Source organism: Tasmannia lanceolata, unplaced genomic scaffold (genome assembly GCF_043159265.1).
Source record: "Tasmannia lanceolata isolate RefF3 unplaced genomic scaffold, GAP_Taslan_0.1 ptg000003l, whole genome shotgun sequence".
Taxonomy (NCBI): domain Eukaryota; kingdom Viridiplantae; phylum Streptophyta; class Magnoliopsida; order Canellales; family Winteraceae; genus Tasmannia; species Tasmannia lanceolata.
Window position 1 is genome coordinate 26,507,100 of NW_027518680.1, and position 21,193 is coordinate 26,528,292.

The following is a 21,193-nucleotide window of genomic DNA, read 5'->3' on the forward strand; positions in this document are numbered from 1 at the left end:
TCAACGAGCTTTAAGGCATATTTTGGGATGAGCATATGAGGGTATTGAATCTTAGATTTAGTTGATTAAAGGATGAAGATTGAAAATTAGAAAGCTTCTTATTTTAGGAACTTTATAAAACATCAATCTTTTATCTATAGGAAACCCTATAGATGGAGTCAAGGTGCTTTTAGCCAAGTTTTGGGATAAGGATGAGATGGTATTGAATCTTAGATTTAGTTGATAAAGGATGGAGATTGAAAAAATAGAAAGTTTCTTATTTTAAAAACTTTGTAAAACTACTATCATTCAGAAATAAGAAACCCAAGTGATGATGTCAACGAGCTTTAAGCCATGTTTTGGGATGAGCACATGAGAGTATTGAATCTTAGATTTAGTTGATGAAGGATGGAGATTGAAAAATTAGAAAGCTTCTATTTTAGGAACTTTATAATATATCTATCTTTTAGACATAAGAAATCCTAGAGATGGAGTCGAAGTGCTTTTATCCAAGTTTTGGGATGGGGATGAGATGGTATTGAATCGTAGATTTAGTTGGTGAAAGATGGAGATTCAAAAATATGAAGTCTCTTATTTTAGAAACTTTATAAAACATCAATCTTTTAGACATAGGAAACCCGAGAGATAGTGTGAAGGAAGTTTTAGCTAAGTTTTGAGATGAAGATGAGATGATATTTAATTTTTGATTTAGTTGATAAAGGATGGATATTGAAAAAATATAAAGTTTCTTATTTTAGAAACTTTTTAAAACATCCGTCATTTAGAAATAAGAAACCCTAGTGATGATGTCAACGAGCTTTAAGCCATGTTTTAGAACGAGCATATGAGGGTATTGAATCTTACATTTAGTTGATGAAGGATGGAGATTGAAAAATTAGAGAGCTTCTTAGTTTAGAAACTTTATAATACATCCACATTTTAGACATAGACAACCCTAGAGATGGAGTCAAGGTAGTTTTAGCCAAGTTTTAGGATGTGGTCTTGAATCGTAGTTTTAGTTGGTGAAGGATGGAGATTCAAAAACATAAAATCTCTTATTTTAGAAACTTTATAAAACATTCATCTTTTAGACATAGGAAACCCTAAAGATAATTTGAATGGGCTTTTAGCTAAGTTTTGAGATGAAGATGAGATAATATTGAATTTTTGATTTAGTTGATGAAGGATGGAGATTGAAAAAATAGAAAGTTTCGTATTTTAGAAACTTTATAAGACATCCATCTTTTAGACATATGAGACCCTAGAGATGGGGTCAAGGAGCTTTTAACTAAGTTTTGAGATGAGGATGAGATGGTATTGAATCTTAGATTTAGTTGGTAAATGATAAAAATTGAAAAATAGAAAGTTTCTTATTCTAAAAACTTTATTAAACACCAATAATTTAGACATATAAGACCCTAGAGACGGTGTGAATCAGCTTTTAGCCATGTTTTGGGATGAGAATGAGGTGATATTGACTATTAGATTTAGTTGATGAAATAGGGAGATTGAAAAAATAGAAAGTTTCTTATTTTAGAAACTTTATAAAACATTAATTTTTTAGACTTAATAAACCCTAGAGATGGTGTTAATGAGCTTTTAGCCAACTTTTGAGATTAGGGTGAGATGGTATTAAATCTTAGATTTAGGTTATAAAGGATGGTGATTGAAAAACTAGAAAGTTTCTTATTTTAAAAACTTTATAAAACATTAATTTGTTAGACTTAGTAAACCCTAGACATTGTGTGAAGGAGCCTTTAGCCAAGTTTTGAGATTAGGGTGAGATGGTATTAAATCTTAGATTTAGGTTATAAAGGATGGAGATTGAAAAACTAGAAAGTTTCTTATTTTAGAAACTTTATAAAATATCCATCTTTTAAACATAGAAAATCCTGAAAATGGTGTCAATGAGCTTTTAGCCATGTTTTCAGATGACGATGAGATGTTACTGAATTTTTGATTTAGATGTTAAAGGATGGAGATTGAAAAAATAGAAAGTTTCTTATTTTATAAACTTTATAAGACATCAATCTTTTAGACATAAGAACCACTAGAGATGGTGTCAAGGAGCTTTTAGCCAAGTTTTTAGATGAGGATGAGAGGGTATTGAATCTTAGATTTAGTTGATAAATGATGGAATTGAAAAAATAGAAAGTTTCTTATTTTAGATACTTTATAAAACATCCATCTTTTACACATAAGAAACCTTAGAGACGGTGTTAAGGAAATTTTAACTATGTTTTCGGGTGATGATGAGATGATCTTGAATCGTAGATTTAGTTGATGAAGGATAGAGATTGAAAAAATAGAAAGTTTATTATTTTAGAGATTTTATAAAACATCCATCTTTTAGTTATAGGAACCCTAGAGATGACGTCAACGAACTTTTAGCCAAGTTTTGGGATGAGAATGAGAGGGTACTGAATCATGGATTTAGCTGATGAAGGATAGAGATTAAATAAGTAGAAAGTTTCTTATTTTTGAAGCTTTAAAAAATATACGTCATTTAGACAAAGGAAACCATAGAGATGGTGTAAAGGTGCTTTGAGCCAAGTTTTGGGATGAGATGGTATTGAATCGTAGATTTAAATGGTGAAGAATAGATATTGAAAAAGAAAAAGTTTTATAGCTTAGAAACTTTGTAAAACATCTATCTTTTAGACATAGGAAACTTTATAAATGGTGTCAAAGAGCTTTTAGCCAAGTTTTTTAGATGAAGATTAGATGTTATTGAATCTTAGATTTAGTTTATCAAGGTTGGAGATGGTAAAATTGAAAGTTTCTTATTTTAGAAACTTTATAAAACATCAATATTTAAGACATAGGAAACCCTATAAATAGTGTCAATGAGCTTTTAGCTAAGTTTTGAGATGAGGATTAGATGTTATTTAATTTTTGATTTATTTGAACAAGGATGGAGATTGAAAAAATAGAAAGTTTCTAATTTTAGAAATTTTAGAAAACATCAATCTTTTAGACATAGAAAACCCTGGAGATGGTGTCAAGGAGCTTTTAGCTAAGTTTTGAGATGTGGATGAGATGATATTGAATCTTAGATTTAGTTGATGAAGGCTAGAGATTGAAAAAAAAAAGTTTCTTATTTTAGAAACTGTATAAGACATCAATCTTTTAGACATAGAAAACCCTACAGATAGTGTGAATGAGCTTTAACTCAAGTTTAGAGACGAGGATGATATTGTATTGAATCTTATATTTTGTTGGTGAAGGCTGAAGATTGAAAAATAGAAAGTTTCTTAAATAAGAAACTTTACAAAACATCCAACTTTTAGAGATAAGTGACCCTAGACATTGTGTCAAGGAGCTTTAAACCATGTTTTGGAATAACGAAGGGATGATACTGAATCTTAGATTTAGTTGATGAAGGATGAGAATTGAAAAAATAGAAAGTTTCTTATTTTAGAAACTTTATAAAACATTTATCTTTTGGATAAAGGAAACCATAGAGAATATGTCAACGAGCTTTTAAACAAGTTTTGGGATAAGAATGAGAGGGTACTGAATCATAAATTTAGTTGATTAAGTAAAGAGATTGAAACTTTATAAAAATCCATCTTTTAGACGTAGAAAACCCCAGAGATGGTGTTAAGGAGCTTTTAGCCAAGTTTTGGGAAGAGGTTGAGATGGTATTGAATCGTAAATTTAGTTGGTGAAGGATGGCGATTCAAAAATGTAAAGTCTCTTATTTTAAAAATTTTATAAAACATCCATCTTTTAGACATAGGAAACCCTAGAGATAGTGTAAATGAGCTTTTAGGTACGTTTTGAGATGAAGATTAGATGATAATGAATCTTTGATTTAGTTGATGAAGGATGGAGATTGAAAAAATTGAAAGTTTCTTATTTTAGAAACTTTATAAGACATCCAACTTTTAGACTTACGAAACCCTAGGGATGGGGTCAAGGTGCTTTTAGCTAAGTTTTGAGATGAGGATGAGATGTTATTGAATCTTAGATTTAGTTAATAATTGATGAAAATTGAAAAATAGAATGTTACTTATTTTAAAAACTTCATAAAACAACCATATTTTAGACATAAGAGACCCTAGAGACGGTGTGAAAGTGCTTTTAGCCATGTTTTTGGATGAGGATGAGGTGATATTGAATCTTAGATTTGGTTGATTAAGGATGGAGATTGAAAAAATAGAAAGTTTCTTATTTTATAAACTTTATAAAACATTAATTTTTTAGAGTTAGTAAACCCTAGAGAAGGTGTCAAGGAGCTTTTAACCAAGTTTTGATATTAGGGTGATATGGTATTGAATCTTAGATTTAGGTTATAAAGGATGGAGATTGAAAAACTAGAAAGTTTCTTCTTTTAGAAACTTTATAAAACATTAGTTTGTTAGACTTAGTAAACCCTAGAGAAGGTGTCAAGGAGCTTTTAACCAAGTTTTGATATTAGGGTGATATGGTATTGAATCTTAGATTTAGGTTATAAAGGATGGAGATTGAAAAACTAGAAAGTTTCTTCTTTTAGAAACTTTATAAAACATTAGTTTGTTAGACTTAGTAAACCCTAGAGATGGTGTCAAGGAGCTTTTAGCCAAGGTTTGAGATTAGGGTGAGATGGTATTAAATCTTAGATTTAGGTTATAAAGGATGGAGATTGAAAAACTAGAAATGGTGTCAATGAGCTTTTAGCCAAGTTTTGAGATGAGAATAAGATGTTATTGAATTTTAGAATTAGATGATAAAGGATGGAGATTGAAAAAATAGGAAGTTTCTTATTTTATAAACTTTATAAAACAACCATCTTTTATACAAAAGTGACCCTAGAGATGGTGTGAAGGAGCTTTTAGCCTAGTTTTAGGATGATGATAAGATGGTTTTGAATCTTAGGTTTAGGTTATCCTGGATGGAGATTGAAAAAATAAAAAGTCTCTTATTTTAGAAACTTTATAAAACATCTATCTTTTAGATAAAGGAAACCCTAAAGATGATGTCAACGAGGTTTTAACCAAGATTTGGGATGAGAATGAGATGGTGTTGAATCTTAGATTTAGTTGATGAGGGATGGAGATTGAAAAAATAGAAAACTTCTTATTCTAGAAACTTTATAAGATATCAATCTTTTAGACTTAGTAAACCCTAAAGATGGTGGCAAGGAACATTTAGCCTAATTTTGAGATGAGGATGCGATGGTATTCAATCTTAGATTTGGTTGATGAAAGGTAGAGATTGAAAAATAGAAAGTTTCGTATTTTAGAAACTTTATAAAACATCCATCTTTTAGACATAGGAAACCCTAGAGATGGTGTCAAAGAGCTTTTAGCTAAGTTTTGAGATGAGTATGAAATGATATTAAATAGAACTTTGTTAGAAGCTCGTTGACATCATCTCTAGGGTTTCAATACCATTGAAGATAGTCCTTCATCAACTAAATCTATGATTCAATACCATCTCATCTTCTTCCCAAAACTTGGCGAAAAGCTCCTTGACACAATCTCTAGGATTTATTAAGTGTAAAAGATTAATCTTTCATAAAGTTTCTAAAATAAGAAACTTTCTAGTTTTTAAATCGCCATCCTTCATCAACTAAATCAAAGATTCAAAACCCTCTCATTCTCATCTCAAAAGTTGGCTAAATGCACCTTCACAACATCTCCAGGGTTTACTATCTCTAAAAGATAGATGTTTTATACAGTTTCTAAAATAAGAAACTTTCTATTTTTTCAATCTCCGTCCTTCATTAACTAAATCTAAGATTCAAAACCCTCTCATTCTCATCCCAAAACTTAGCTAAAAGCTCATTGACATCATCTTTAGGGTTTAAATATCATAAAAGATGGTCCTTCATCAACTAAATCTTTGTCTCAATACCATTTCATTCTCATCTCAACACTTGGCTAAAAGCTCATTCACACACCATCTCTAGCGCTTCCTATGTCTAAAAGATGGATGTTTTATACAGTTTCTAAAGTAAGAAACTTTCTATTTTTTTTTATTTTCATCCTTTATTATCTAAATGTAAGATTCAATACCATCTCATCCTCATCTTAAAACTTTGCTAAAAGCTCCTTAACACCATCTCAAGGGTTTCCTATGTCTAAAAAGGATGTTTTATAAAGATTCTAAAATAAGAAACTTTCTATTTTTTCAAAATTAGTAAACCCTAGAGATGATGTCAACGAGCATTTTGCCAAGTTTTGGGATGAGAATGAGAGGATATTGAATCTTAGAATTAGTTGATGAAGGATAGAGATTGAAAGAACAAAAAGTTTCTTATTTTAGAAACTTTGTAAAAGATCCATTGTAAGCCCAAGGGTTCCCCATGGGTTTATTCAATCACCTTGTTTTGATGATTAACAAACGCAAATTGATTAGTCATTTATGGACTAATCATTTGCCTTGAGTGTTGTGCTTTAGACAAGTCCTACACAAGTCAAATCATACTAGCACACACCTTATTGGCCTATGCTTGAAGATGAACCAAACACAATGGCAAAAGAGCTCGGAACATACTTGGACCAATCACACCTTGGAGGTACCAAGGAGAAGCTCATCATCAACCATCTCAAAGCATTGAACAAACAAAGGAAGAACAATGAAGGCCAAAGCTTGTGGATCAACAACTTGCAAAAAAGCTTGAACCAAATGGTGGCATCATCCTTGGAAGGTGTCAAGCAAAGAAGCTCAACCTTGAAGATCCCAAAGCAAGCCATGCACTCAAAGAGAAGATCAAGCAATGGCTACCTCAAGAGTTCATTCAAGAGAATGGTAAAAAGGGTAGATTGTATCACCTATCTCTCTTGTGTTTTCTCTTATCAAGGCACATCTTAAAACCCCTAAAAATATGTTTTTCAAAGAGACTAACACACCCTTTAAGGACTTAAATGGATAAGTGAATGGCCATGGTGGTGTACCAACATGTTGGGACCCATATGGCATTCAACACAAGAATGAACAAAACAGAGTTCCGAAGCAACAACCTGGACCAGCAACTAAATCCTATCAAAACTTATTTAAAACATTTTCAAATATTTTTGAAAATATTTTTAACAGATAGCTCTCATTTTTCTCATATCCGTAGAGTATAGGAACGTCAAAATCCGACGAGAAATGAGGGAGATATGAATTTTACAAGTTCGACACTGTTTGCTGGAAACCAGTCTCGGAACTCCGAGAATTATTCTCGGAGCTCCGAGCTCGGAACTCCGAGAACATTCTCGGAGCTCCGAGAAATGCACCAGATTCTAAACTTAAAGGCTCTGTTTGAATTCTCGGAACTCCGAGAATTTCGCTCGGAACTTCGAGAAATGTTTTTCTTCAAAAAAATATAGCCGTTGGGGTGCAACGGCTAGTTGATTTTTTGACCTAGTTTTGACTGTTTTACCCCCCAAACGGTCACATGGAGTTGGGACTTTATATATACCCATTCAAGGGTCCAAAACACATGAGGAACATTGTCCAACTTCAAGAAACCATAGAAAATCATTTGTGAACTATTTTTGGGTTAAATTCTCTCACCAACCAAAATCTTTGTGCCTTGATTTGAGAAAATCTTTTGAGATTGGTTTAGGCTTAAACTTGTTTATTCTTTAGAGCATCCTTGGAGCTTCAACTTGCATTGTAGCCTACATAGAGGCAAAGCTTTTATCTTCTTCTTTATTCGATCGGTGGCAAGGGCATCCGTTGTTTTTAATTCCCTTGGCTGAACCGCTTAGAACTCGGCGGAGAATGAGAGTCATTGTAAAGGTGGAAGGGCATCCTTATTTAATTCCCTTGGAGTGTAAAAGCCTCGGAGCCGGGCGTTGTGGAGGTCTCAATAGTGGAAATCCTCAAGTGCGACCTTGAGAAGAGTGGAGTAGGCCATTTGCCGAACCACTATAAATCTTTGTGTCACTTGTGTGATTGGTATTTCTCTCACTCCCTCTCACTCTCTTATTTGATTATTTGTGCTTAGAATTGAGTGAGTAGTTAGCATTGATAATCAACCTAAATATCTTAACCTTGCTAACTAGGCTATATTAAAATTACCTAATTAAGTTTGCTAATCAACAAGGGTTTTGAACTTTTATTAATTTGTAATATTGTTTAAGTTCAACTATTTCAAACTTAATTAAACAAGGGATAAGTCTTTGGTGAAATCTTAGGAAAAATTTTTAAAAGGTAAAGATTTTATAAACATCCTATTCACCCCCCCTCTAGGTTGCCAAACCAAGTCACTGCTTGGGATGAGATGGTGTCAACGGGCTTTTAGCCAAGTTTTGGGATAAGAATGAGACGGTATTGAATCTTAGATTTACTTTATGAAGGATGGAGATTGAAGAAATATAAAATTTCTTATTTTTGAAACTTTAGAAAACAACAATCTTTTACACTTAGTAAACCTTAAAGATGGTGTCAGGGAGCTTTGTGCCAAATTTTGGGATGAGTTAGCGATGGTATTGAATCATATATTTAGTTGATGAAAGATGAGGAAGAAATAAAAAAAATTTCTTTTAGAAACTTTATAAAACATCTATCTTTTAGACATATGAAACCCTAGAGATGGTGTGAAGGATCTTTTAGCCAAGTTTTGAGATGAGGATGCGTTGGTAATGAAACTTAGATTTAATTGATGAAGTATGGAGACTGAAAAAATAGAAAGTTTGTGCTTTTAGAAAATTTCTAAAACATCAATCTTTTCGATATAGGAAATCCTATAGATGGTGTAAAGGAGCCTTTAGCTAATTTTTAGGATGAGGATGAGAATTAAAAAAATAGAAAGTTTCTGATTTTAGAAACTTTATAAAACAAACATTTTAGATATAGGAAACCCTACAGATGGTGTCATAAAGCTTTTAGCAAAGTTTTGAGATAATGATGAAATGATATTGAATCTTAGATTTAGTTGATTAAGGATGGAGATTGAAAAAATAGAAAGTTTCTTAATCTAGAAACTTTACATAACATTCATCTTTTAAACATAAGAAACCCTAGAGATGATGTCAAGGAGCTTTTAGCTAAGATTTGATATGCGAATGTGAGGGTATTGAATCTTAGATATGGTTGATGAAGAATGGAGATTGAAAAAATAGAAAGTTTCTTATTTTAGAAACTTTATAAAACATCAATATTTTAGACTTAGTAAAGCATAGAGATGGTGTCAAGGAGCTTCTAGATACATCTTTTAGGGTATCTAAACCCTAGAGATCATCTCAACGAGTTTTTAGCCAAGTTTTGAGATGAGAATGAGAGGGTATTGAATCTTAGATTTAGTTGATAAAGGATGGAGATTGAAAAAATGAAAAATTTCTTATTTAAGAAACTATATGAAGCATCCATCTTTTAGACATATGAGACCCTACATCCATCTTTTAGCCATGTTTTTGGATGAGTTAGCGATAGTATTGATTCTTAAATTTAGTTGATGAAGGATGGAGAAAAAATAAAAAGTCTCTTATTTTTAAAACTTTATAAAATATCTATCTTTTAGACATAAGAAACCCTAGGGATGGTGTCAATGAGCTTTTAGCCAAGTTTTGATATGTGGATGAGATGGTATTGAATTTTAGATTTAGTTGATGAAGGATGGAGACTGAAAAACAAGAAGTTTCTGATCTAAAGAAACTTTATAAAATATCAATCTTTTAGACATAGGAAACCATCTATATGGTGTCAAGGAGCTTTGAGTTAAGTTTTGAGATGAGGTTTAGATGGTATTGAATCTTAGATTTAGTTGATCAAGGATGGAGATTGAAAAAATAGAAAGTTTCTGATTACTGAAACTTTATACAACATCCATCTTTTAGACATAGGAAACCTTATAGATGGTGTCAATGAGGTTTTAGCCAAATTTTGAGATGAGGATGAGATAACATTGAATTAGTTGATGAAGGATTTAGATTGAAAAAACAGAATGTTTCTGATTGTATAAACTTTGTAAAACATCCATCTTTTAAACATAGGGGACCTTAAAGATGGTGTCAATGAGCTTTTACCCAAGTTTTGGGATGGCGATGAAAAGTTATTGAATCTTAGATTTAGTTGATCAAGGATGGAGATTGAAAAAATAGAAAGTTTTTGATTACTGAAACTTTATACAACATCCATCTTTTAGACATAGGAAACCTTACAGATGGTGTCAATGAGGTTTTAGCCAAATTTTGAGATGAGGATGAGATAACATTGAATTAGTTGATGAAGGATTTAGATTGAAAAAACAGAATGTTTCTGATTGTAGAAACTTTGTAAAACATCCATCTTTTAAACATAGGGGACCTTAAAGATGGTGTCAATGAGCTTTTACCCAAGTTTTGGGATGGCGATGAAAAGTTTTTGAATCTTAGATTTAGTTGATGATGGATGAAGATTGACAAAATATAAAGTTTCTTATTTTTTAAACTTTATATAACATCCATCTTTTATGGTATTAAAACCATAGAGATGATGTCAACGAGCTTTTAGCTAAGTTTTGGGATGAGAATGAGAGGGTATTGAATCTTACATTTAGTTGATGAATGATGGATATTGAAAAAACAGAAAGTTTCAGATTTTATTAACTTTATAAAACATCTATCTTTTAGACATTAGAAACCTTAGAGATCGTGTCAAGGAGCTTTTATCCATCTCATCCTCATCACAGAACTTGACAAAGTTCGTTAACACCATCTCTAGGGTTTACTAAGTGTAAGAGATTGATGTTTTATAAAGTATCTAAAATAAGAAACTTTATATTTTTTCAATCTCCATCATTCATTAACTAAATCTAAGATTCAATATCATCTCATCTTCATCTCAAAACTTGGCCAAAAGCTCCTTCACACCATCTCTAGGGTTTCTTATGTAAAAAAGATTGATGTTTTATAAAGTTTCTAAAATAAGAAACTTTCAACTTTTTCAATCTCCAAACTTCATCACCTAAATCTACGATTTAATACCAACTTATCATCATCCCAAAACTTAGGTAAAAGCCCATTCACACCATCTCAAGGGTCTCCTATGTCTAAAATATGGATGTTTTATAAGCTTTCTAAAAAAGGAAACTTTCTATTTTTTCAATCTCCATCCCTTATCAACTAAATCTAAGATTCAATACCATCTCATCCTCATCTCAAAACTTGGCTAAAAGCTCTTTGACACCACCTCTAGGGTTTCCTACGTCTAAAATATGGATGTTTTATAAAGTTTCTAGAATAAGAAACTTTCTATTTTTTCAATCTCCATACTTTATCAACTAAATCTATGATTCAATACCATCTCATCCTCATCTCAATCCTTACCTAAAAGCTCCTTGACACCATCTCTATGGTTTTTAAGTCTAAAAAATTGATGTTTTATTAAGTTTCTAAAATAAGAAACTTTCTATTTTTTCAATCTCCATCCTTCATCAACTAAATCTAAGATTCAATATCATCTCATCGTCAGCCCAAAACATGGCTAAAAGCTCCTTGACACCTTCTGTAGGGTCTCCTATGTTTAAAAGATAGATGTTTTATGAAGTTTCTAAAATAAGAAACTTTCTATTTTTTTCATTCTCCATCCTTTGTCAACTAAATCTAAGATTTAATACCATCCCATCCTCATCTCATAACTTAAGTAAAAGCTCTTTGACACAATCTCTAGGGTTTCGTATGTCTAAAAGATGGATGTCTTATAAAGTTTCAAAAATTAGAAACTTTCTATTTTTTAGTCTCTATCCTTCATCAATTAAATCTAAGATTCAATACTCTTTCATTCTGATCCCAAAACCTGGCTAAAAGCTCGTTGACATCATCTCCAGGGTTTCCGATGTCTAAAAGATGGATGTTTTATAAAGTTTCTAAAATAAGAAACTTTCAATTTTTCAATCGTCATCCGTAATAAACTAAATCTACGATTCACTACCATCTCATCCTCATCCCCAAAACTTGGCTAAAAGCTCCATAGCTCATTATCTTCTTTTGGATCACAGCGTAGTGCACTTAGGATGTAGGGCCCACCTGTAGTAGTTTAGGGCTAATTAGCATTAGTTAGGACATATAGGGAGTCTTAAAACTCACAAGCAAGTGGAACCTGACTAATCATATGCAATAAGCTATTAACAATTAGTCAAGTATAGTTGATTGAGTCTAGGATAGCAGTCTCAGATTTGTTAGATATTGTAGTTTAGAATAGGTGCGAGAACTATGTGGCCTTAATTCCTTAGAGGCGAGGATGCATAGGCTGCTTCAGATGAACATCAGACTATCCAAGATTCAGGCAAAAAAATAATTAAAGTCTTAGGATTTGTTGTTAGTGCTATAGGGTTTGTGTTTGTAGTTACCATTGTTTCTTGCATAAGACCATGACAGTATGTCTTCTTTCAGACTAAGATTATTTTCTGATTTGATTACTCACATGCTTAGGTGTAGCTCTTTACTATTGCTGATTATTACTTTTGCTATCATCTACTGGCATTTGCTCATTGTACAAGTTTGTCTCTTTAGCTATAGTTGTGCATGCGTTTGTTTACCGCTTCCTTAGATGTGATGAGTTAGGATTAGATGTGATATGTGAAGACAGGTAGCAGGGTTATTTGGCATTGGATTGGCTCTAGTCTTCTCCGCCTCCCTGAGAGACGGTGGATTCAAGTGCTCATTCTGATGGTAGATGATATTGATACCAACTCTTTTTAGGCATAGATGTTAGATGTGATGTGTGGACACCATCTCTAGGAATGTGTAAAACATAGATGCTTTATAAAGTTTCTAAAATAAAAAACTTTCTATTTTTTCAATCTCCATCCTTCACCAACTAAATCTAAGATTCAATATCATCTCATCATTATCTCAAAACTTGGCTAAAAGCTCATTCACACTATCTCTAGGGTTTACTAAATATAAAAGATTGGGTTTATAAAGTTTCAAAAGTAAGAAACTTTCTATTTTTTCAATCTCCATCCATCATCAACTAAATATAAGATTCAATACCCTCTCATTCTCATCCCAAAACTTGGCCAAAGGCTCATTGACATCATCTCTAAGGTTTCCTATGTCTAAAATATTGATGTTTTATAAAGTTTTCAAAATAAGAAACTTTCTATTTTTTCAATCGCCATCCTTCATCAACCAAATCTAAGATTCTATACCATCACATCATTATCCCGAAACTAGGCTTAAAGCCCCTTGACACCATATCTAGGGTCTCCTATGTCTAAAAGATGGATGTGTTTTTAAGTTTTTAAAATAAGAAACTTTCTATTTTTTCAATCTCCATTCTCTATCAACTAAATCTAAGATTCAATACTATATCATCCTCACCCAAAAACTTGGCAAAAAACTCCATGACACCATCACTAGGGTTTCCAATGTCTAAAAGATGGATGCTTTATAAAGTTTCTAAAATAAGAAACTTTCTATTTTTTAAATCTCCATCCATTATCAACTAAATCTAAGAATGAAAACAAATACTTCCTCATCTCAAAACTCTTCATCATCTCAAAACTTGGCAAAAACCTTCTTTACACCATCTCTAGGGTTTACTAAGTCTAAAATATTGATGTTTTAAAAAGTTTTGAAAATAAGAAATATTTTATGTTTTGAATCTCCATCCTTCATCAATGAAATCTAAGATTCAATGCCCTCTCATTGTGAACTCAAAACTTGGCTAAAAACTCGTTGACATCATCTCTAGGGTTTCATATGTCTAAAAGATGGATGTTTTATAAAGTTTCTAAAATAAGAAACTTTCAATTTTTCAATCTCCATCCGTCTTAAACTAAATCTAAGATTCAATACCATATCATCCTCATCTCAAAACTTGGCTCAAAGCTCTACGACACCATCTCTAGGGTTTATTAAGTGTAAAATATTGATATTTTGTAAAGTTTCTAAAATAAGAAATCTTCTATTTTTTCAATCTCCATCCTCCAGCAACTAAATCTAAATTTAATACCCTCTCATTCTCATCCCAAAACTTGGCTAAAAGCTCATTGATATCACCTCTAGGGCTTCCTATGTCTAAAAGATAGATGTTTTATAAAGTTTTTAAAATAAGAAACTTTCTATTTTTTCAATCTTCATCCTTCATCAACTAAATCTAAGATTTAATATCATCTCATCCTCATCCCAAAACATGGCTAAAAGCTCCTTGACACCGTGTCTAAGTTCTCCTACCTATAAAAGATTGATGTTTTGTAAAGTTTCTAAAATAAGAAACTTTCTATTTTTTCAATTTTCATCCTTTATAAACTAAATCTAAGATTCGATAGTATCTCATCCTCATCTCAAAACTTGTCTAAAACCTCCTCGACACCAACTTTTGGGTTTCCTATGTCTAAAAGATTGATTTCTTACAAAGTTTCAATAATAAGAAACTTTCTATTTTTTCAATCTGCTAAATTTAAGATTCAATATCATCTCATCCTCATCTCAAAACTTAGCTAAAAGCTCCTTCACACCATCTCTAAGGTTTCTAATGTCTAAAATTTAGATGTTTAATAAAGTTTCTAAAATAAGAAACTTTCTATTTTTTCAATCACAATCCTTGTTCAAATATATCAAAGATTCGATACCATCTAATCCTCATCTCAAATCTTGGCTAAAAGTTCATTGACACCATCTATAGGGTTTCATATGTCTAAAAGATTGATGTTTTATAAAGTTTCAAAAATAAGAATCTTTCTAATTTTCAATCTCCATCATTGATCAACTAAATCTAAGATTCAATACCAGCTAATCCTAATCTCAAAACTTGGCTAAAAGCTCGTTCACACCATCTATAGGGTTTGCTTTGTCTAGAAGGTGGATGTTTTAAAATGTTTTTAAAATAAGAAACTTTCTATTTTTCTAATCCCTATCCTTCTCCAACTAAATCTACGATTCAATACCATCTCATCTTCATCCTAAAACTTGTCTAATAGCATATTGACACCATCTCTAGGGTTTCTTATGTCTAAAAGATGTAAGTTTTATAAAGTTTCTAAAATAAGAAACTTTTTATTTTTTCCATCTCTATCCTTCATCAACTAAATCAAAGATTCAATACCATCTCATTCTCATCTCAAAACTTAACTAAAAGCTCATTGACACCATCTTTACTCTTTACTAAGTCTAAAAGATTGATATTTTATAAAGTTTCTAAAATAATAAACTTTCTATTTTTTCAATCTTCATCCTTCATCAACATAATCTAAGATTCAATACCCTCTCATTCTCATCCCAAAACTTGGCTAAATGCTCGATAATATCATCTCTAGGGCTTCCTAAGTCTAAAAGACGGATGTTGGATAAAGTTTCTAAAATAAGAAACTTTTTATTTTTTCAATCTCCATCTTTCATCAACTAAATCTAAGATTTTATACCCTCTCATTACCATCCCAAAACTTAGCTAAAAGCTCGTTCACATCCACTCTAGGGCTTCCAATGTCTAAAAGCTGGTGTAAGCCCAAGGGTCTACTCTCCTATCTTGTTTTGATGATTCTAAACATAATTGATTGTGTTTTTGAATACTAATCGATTTGCTTTGAAGTGTTGTGTTTGAGATAGGATTGATCATTGAAGAAACCAACACACAACATGGTCATGCTTGGAGATATCCCTTACAAGAGTCAAAGGAGCTAAGTGAAGCTCACCTCATCTCTCAAGCAAGCATACACAAGATGGAAGATCAATTGAAGACCAAGACTAAAGAGAAGTTGAAAGCTACATAGGTATCATTGTACATCCTTTCTCTTTAGATTTCCAAGTCAAGGCAAAGTGTTTTCAAAATGTTTTTCAAAGAACACTTAAGAACTTAAAATGGATTAGTGAATGGTTATGTGGTGGACCAACATGTTGGGACCCTCATAAACATTCCAAAATAATCATAGGAGATGAGTTCCAAAAGCCAAAAATCAAACAAGAAATAAAATCTCAAAATATGTGGATTTTTAGGCTTCTCGGAGCTCCGAGCTCGGAACTCCGAGAGTTCCCTCGGAACTCCGAGAAATTTTCTCGGAACTCCGAGAAATGGTCCAGTAGAAAAATTCCATTTTCTGGCCGTTGTCTCGGAACTCCGAGAATATTTCTCGGAACTCCGAGAACCCTGCGACAGCTCAGAATATAGCCGTTGGGATTTGAATTAATTCTTGTTTTTTGATATTTCCACCCCCAAACGGTCATATTCTTTGGAGAGGCTATAAATACAATATGTAGAGAAGTTTTTCTCTCTCTCTTGATCATTTGAAAACATCTTTAAGCATCAAAGAAAACTTGCAACCTATTATTGCTTGAGATTTTGTTTTCCCCAAACTTGCCTTGCAACTTGCAAATCTATTTGAGTTGGGATTTTAGAGCTTTCACTTGCAACCATCATTGAAGAGCAATCAAGGATCTACAAAGAGCATCAAGCTTTCAAGAATTGTAAGCTATCAATCTTTCATATCTTGTATAGGTGGCTAGGGCATTCCGTTTTTAATTCCCTAGAGAGCAACCGCTTAGAACTCGGCGGAGAAGGAGAGTCTTTGTAAAGGTGTAAGGGCATCCTTGTTTAATATCCCTTGGAATTGTAACCGCCTCGGAGCCGGGCATCGTGGAGGTCTCCAATAGTGGAATCCCTCAAGTGCGTCCTTGAGTAGAGTGGAGTAGGCCGTTGGCCGAACCACTATATATCGGTGTGTCATTTCTCACTCTTGCATTTCCATTATTGTTTGATTTGGCATTTCATTTTGTTTTTCAAATTATATTTGCACTAACCAAATATTTAATTAAGTGAAGAAAAATTCCAATTAAGGTTCATAGGTAATTTTGAAAAGGCCTAATATTGAGTTAAATTCAATTCACCCCCCCTCTTGAGTATTTCAATTGGTATCAGAGCCTCGTCTCTAATTTTTAGAAAACCCTAACCGGTCTAGAGTAAAGATTCTAAAATGGCAAACTACCCTCAACACCATGAAGGTTATTCAAACACTAGGCCACCCTATTTTGATGGAACAAACTATGGTTTTTGGAAAACCAAAATGAAAATCTTTTTAACCCAAGACTATCAAATGTGGAGAGCAATTAATAATGAATACATCTTACCCACAAGAAATTTAAATGATTGGACCGAAGCCGAACAACAAGCTTCGAATTATAATGCCAAAGCCATGAATTCTCTTATTTGTGCTCTATCTCCCGGAGAATTCAATAGAGTATCAAATTTGAATTCGGCTAAGGAAATTTGGGACACTTTAAAAGTCACCCATGAGGGAACCAATCAAGTAAAAGAATCTAAAATGAACCATCTTTTTCGGCAATACGAACTCTTTCAAATGACACCCGATGAAACAATTGCCGACATGTACACTAGATTCACCAATCTTGTAAATGGATTAAGGGGTCTTGGAAAACAATTTTCCAATAGAGATTTAGTGACTAAAATCCTTAGGTCCTTACCTTTGTCTTGGGAATCCAAAACCTCCGCAATCACCGAAGCCAAGGACATGAACACATTGAACCTAGATGAACTAATAGGGTCCTTGATCACCCATGAAATGATTTTCAAAACAAAAGCACCCGAAATCGAAACTAAAATCGAAAAAGGAAAAGGAATTGCTTTTGCTTGTAATGTAGGTGAAAATGAAGATGCAAAAGAAGACATGGAAGATGAAGTTGCCCTTCTAACAAGAAGGATCAAATTCTTGCAAAGGAACATGGGAGGGATGAAAAATAGAAGGACAAACCCTCCATTCAAGAAGAAAGAAGAAATCGGTGATGGATCTTCTCAACCACGATGTTACGGTTGCAAGAAGCTTGGACACATTCGCCCGGATTGTCCACTCAACAATGAACCAACTTCAAACACCCGCTTCAAGAGAAGAGATGGCAAGAAAGGAATGACCGCCACATGGGATGAGGAAATTGATAGCGAAGGCGAACAAAATGATGGCGAAGATTGCTTGATAGCAAGGAACGTATGCTTCATGGCCTCAACAAACGACAACAATGAGGTAAACACTTTAAATGATGTTATTGTTTTAAAAGAAGTTCTTGATTCCCTACAAAATGCAAATGATGAACTTGAAATTCAATTTGATAAAATTGCATCACTTGAAAATTCTCTTGCTAACATGACAAAAGAATTTGGTTGGTTAAAAAAGGATCATGAATTTTTAGATGATAAGAATGAAAAATACAAAGTAGAAATTCATGAGTTAAATGCTTCTATCAAAATCTTAAATAAAAACCGACAAGAACTCTCAAATGAAAACAACAATCTAAAGCATGAAAATGGTAGATTATCCTTTGAGTATGATGAACTAAAGAAACTTTTTGAAAAATTTGAAAATAGTTCATTAAAATTGGATAGGCTTGTAAATCTTCAAAGAATGTCAAGTGACAAAAGTGGACTTGGACATAAATGGAACACCACAATATCCAACTATAAAACTAAACTTGAAAAGGTTTCTTCTAGCGGTACCAAAATTTGCTTTTATTGTGGTCTAGAAGGTCATTACAAGGTTGCTTGCTTACATGCTAAACAAGATAAGATTAAGTTGAACTCTAATGTGAAAACAAATGAACATAGCAAGATTAGGAAGATTTGGGTACCTAAGGGATCTCACTTGCCTATTCATATGTAGGTATGCCTTAAAAGCCATAACAAGAAGAACACATGGTACCTTGATAGTGGATGCTCTAGACATATGACCGGAGACCTTACTCAATTCGCATCCCTATCGCTCAAGGATGGTGGAGACGTTACCTTTGGAGATGATAAGAAAGGAAAAGTCAAAGGTGAAGGCACCATAGGTAACTCTACCTCTCCCATACATGATGTACTATTTGTTGATGGCTTGTCCCATAATCTTATTAGCATTAGTCAATTATGTGATAATGGTTTTGAAGTTGTCTTCAATCCCGATAAATGCATTGTTAAAAATAAGATAAATGGAGAAGTAAAATTCATAGAGTCTAGAGACAATAACATTTATACAATTGGACTAGATGATCTTAGACTCCAAAATGTGACTTGTCTAAATGCCATTAGTGAGGATTCTTGGCTATGGCATAGGAGGTTGGGTCACGCCGGAATGGATCTCATTTCGACCCTCTCCTCAAAAGAAAGTGTTAGAGGATTGCCTAAGTTCAAATACATCAAAGATCACATTTGTAGAACTTGTCAATTAGGAAAACAATTGAAAAGCTCATTTGCACCTAAAAATATGATTTCAACTTCCTACCCCTTGGAGCTACTTCATATGGATCTTTTTGGACCAATGAAGACAAGTAGCCTAGGTGGAAAGAGGTACGTGTTCGTAGTTGTGGATGACTACTCACGGTTCACTTGGGTCATATTTCTAGCACACAAAGATGAAACTTATGAAAACTTCCTTACATTGTGCAATCAAATACAAAATGAAGAAGGTGTTGCTATCTCTTACATTAGAAGTGATCATGGAACGGAATTTGAAAATGTACATTTTGACACTTATTGTAATGAACATGGCATAAAACATAATTTTTCCGCACCTAGAACACCTCAACAAAATGGAGTAGTAGAAAGAAAGAATCGAACTCTCCAAGAAATGGCTAGAACTATGTTGCATGAAAATGATCTCCCTAGATATTTTTGGGCGGAAGCGGTTAGCACCGCTTGCTATATTATAAACAGGGTATATTTAAGGCCAATTTCTAAGAAAACACCTTATGAGCTTTGGAAAAACTTGAAACCAAATATAAGCTATTTTAGAGTGTTTGGATGTAAATGCTTCATTTTGAACATTAAAGATAATTTACACAAATTTGATAAGAAGTCGGATGATGGAATATTCTTAGGGTACTCTTCACATAGCAAGGCATATAGAGTATTTAATAGAAGAACCCTAGTTGTCGAAGAATCCATGCATGTGACATTTGATGAGAGAGAGCCAACACCTCAAGAAATGCCACATGATGAGGATGAACCTAATGAACATCTCTTACCTAAGTTAAGTGCTCCTCCTCATGCATCTACAAGTCATACATTACCTAGTGAGGAAGCAGAAAATGTAGATGATAACTCATTGCCTAGGGATAGGAGAACATTGGTAGATCATCCTGAATCCCAAATTTTAGGTGATGCCACATCGCCAGTGAGAACTAGATCATACTATCGTAGTGTGAGTAACAATTTGGCTTCCTATCCGAAGTAGAACCAAAATCCATCAAGGAAGCTGAAAAGGATGAATATTGGTTGATGGCCATGCAAGAAGAATTGAGTCAATTTGAAAGGACCAAAGTGTGGAGACTAGTGCCTAGACCTAGTGATCATCCAGTCATTGGCACGAGATGGGTGTATAGAAATAAATTGGATGAAAATGGAATTATCACTAGGAATAAAGCTAGGCTTGTAGCCCAAGGGTACAATCAGGAGGAAGGGATAGATTATGATGAGACATTTGCTCCTGTTGCCCGTATGGAGGCTATTAGGATACTTTTGGCATATGCATCTCATAAAGGATTTAAACTATATCAAATGGATGTCAAAAGTGCTTTCCTAAATGGCTATATCCAAGAGGAAGTGTATGTTGAGCAACCTCCAGGTTTTAAAGACTTCAAACATCCAAATCATGTCTTCAGGCTTGATAAAGCTTTATATGGATTAAAGCAAGCTCCTAGAGCTTGGTATGAGAGGCTTTGCACTTTCTTGGTTGAAAAAGGATTTGAGATGGGAAAGGTGGATAAAACACTGTTTATCAAAAGAGAAAATCAAGATATCCTCCTTGTCCAGATCTATGTGGATGATACCATCTGTGGCTCAACTAATCAAAAATTATGTGATGAATTTGCAACTCTTATGAAAAATGAATTTGAAATGAGCATGATGGGTGAGTTAACCTACTTCTTAGGACTCCAAATTAAACAATATAAAAATGGAATATTTTTAAATCAAGAAAAATATACAAAGGAGTTATTAAAGAAGTATGGCATGGATAGCAGTAAGATATCAAGAATTCCCATGAGTACTACTGCTAAGCTAGAAAAGGATGAATTTGGCAAATCTGTGGATCAAAAGATGTATAGGGGTATGATAGGTAGTTTACTCTATTTGACGGCCAGCAGACCAGACATTATGTTTACTGTCTGTCTCTGTGCTCGATTTCAATCGGATCCAAAAGAGTCTCACCTATCGGCAGTTAAGAAGATCTTCAAGTACCTAAGAGGAACCCAAAGTTTAGGACTATGGTATGAAAGATCATCTTCCTTCACTCTCATCGGATATTCAGATGCAGACTTCGCTGGATGTAGAGTAGATAGGAAAAGCACTAGTGGGACTTGCCAATTCTTGGATAAATCACTTGTTTCATGGT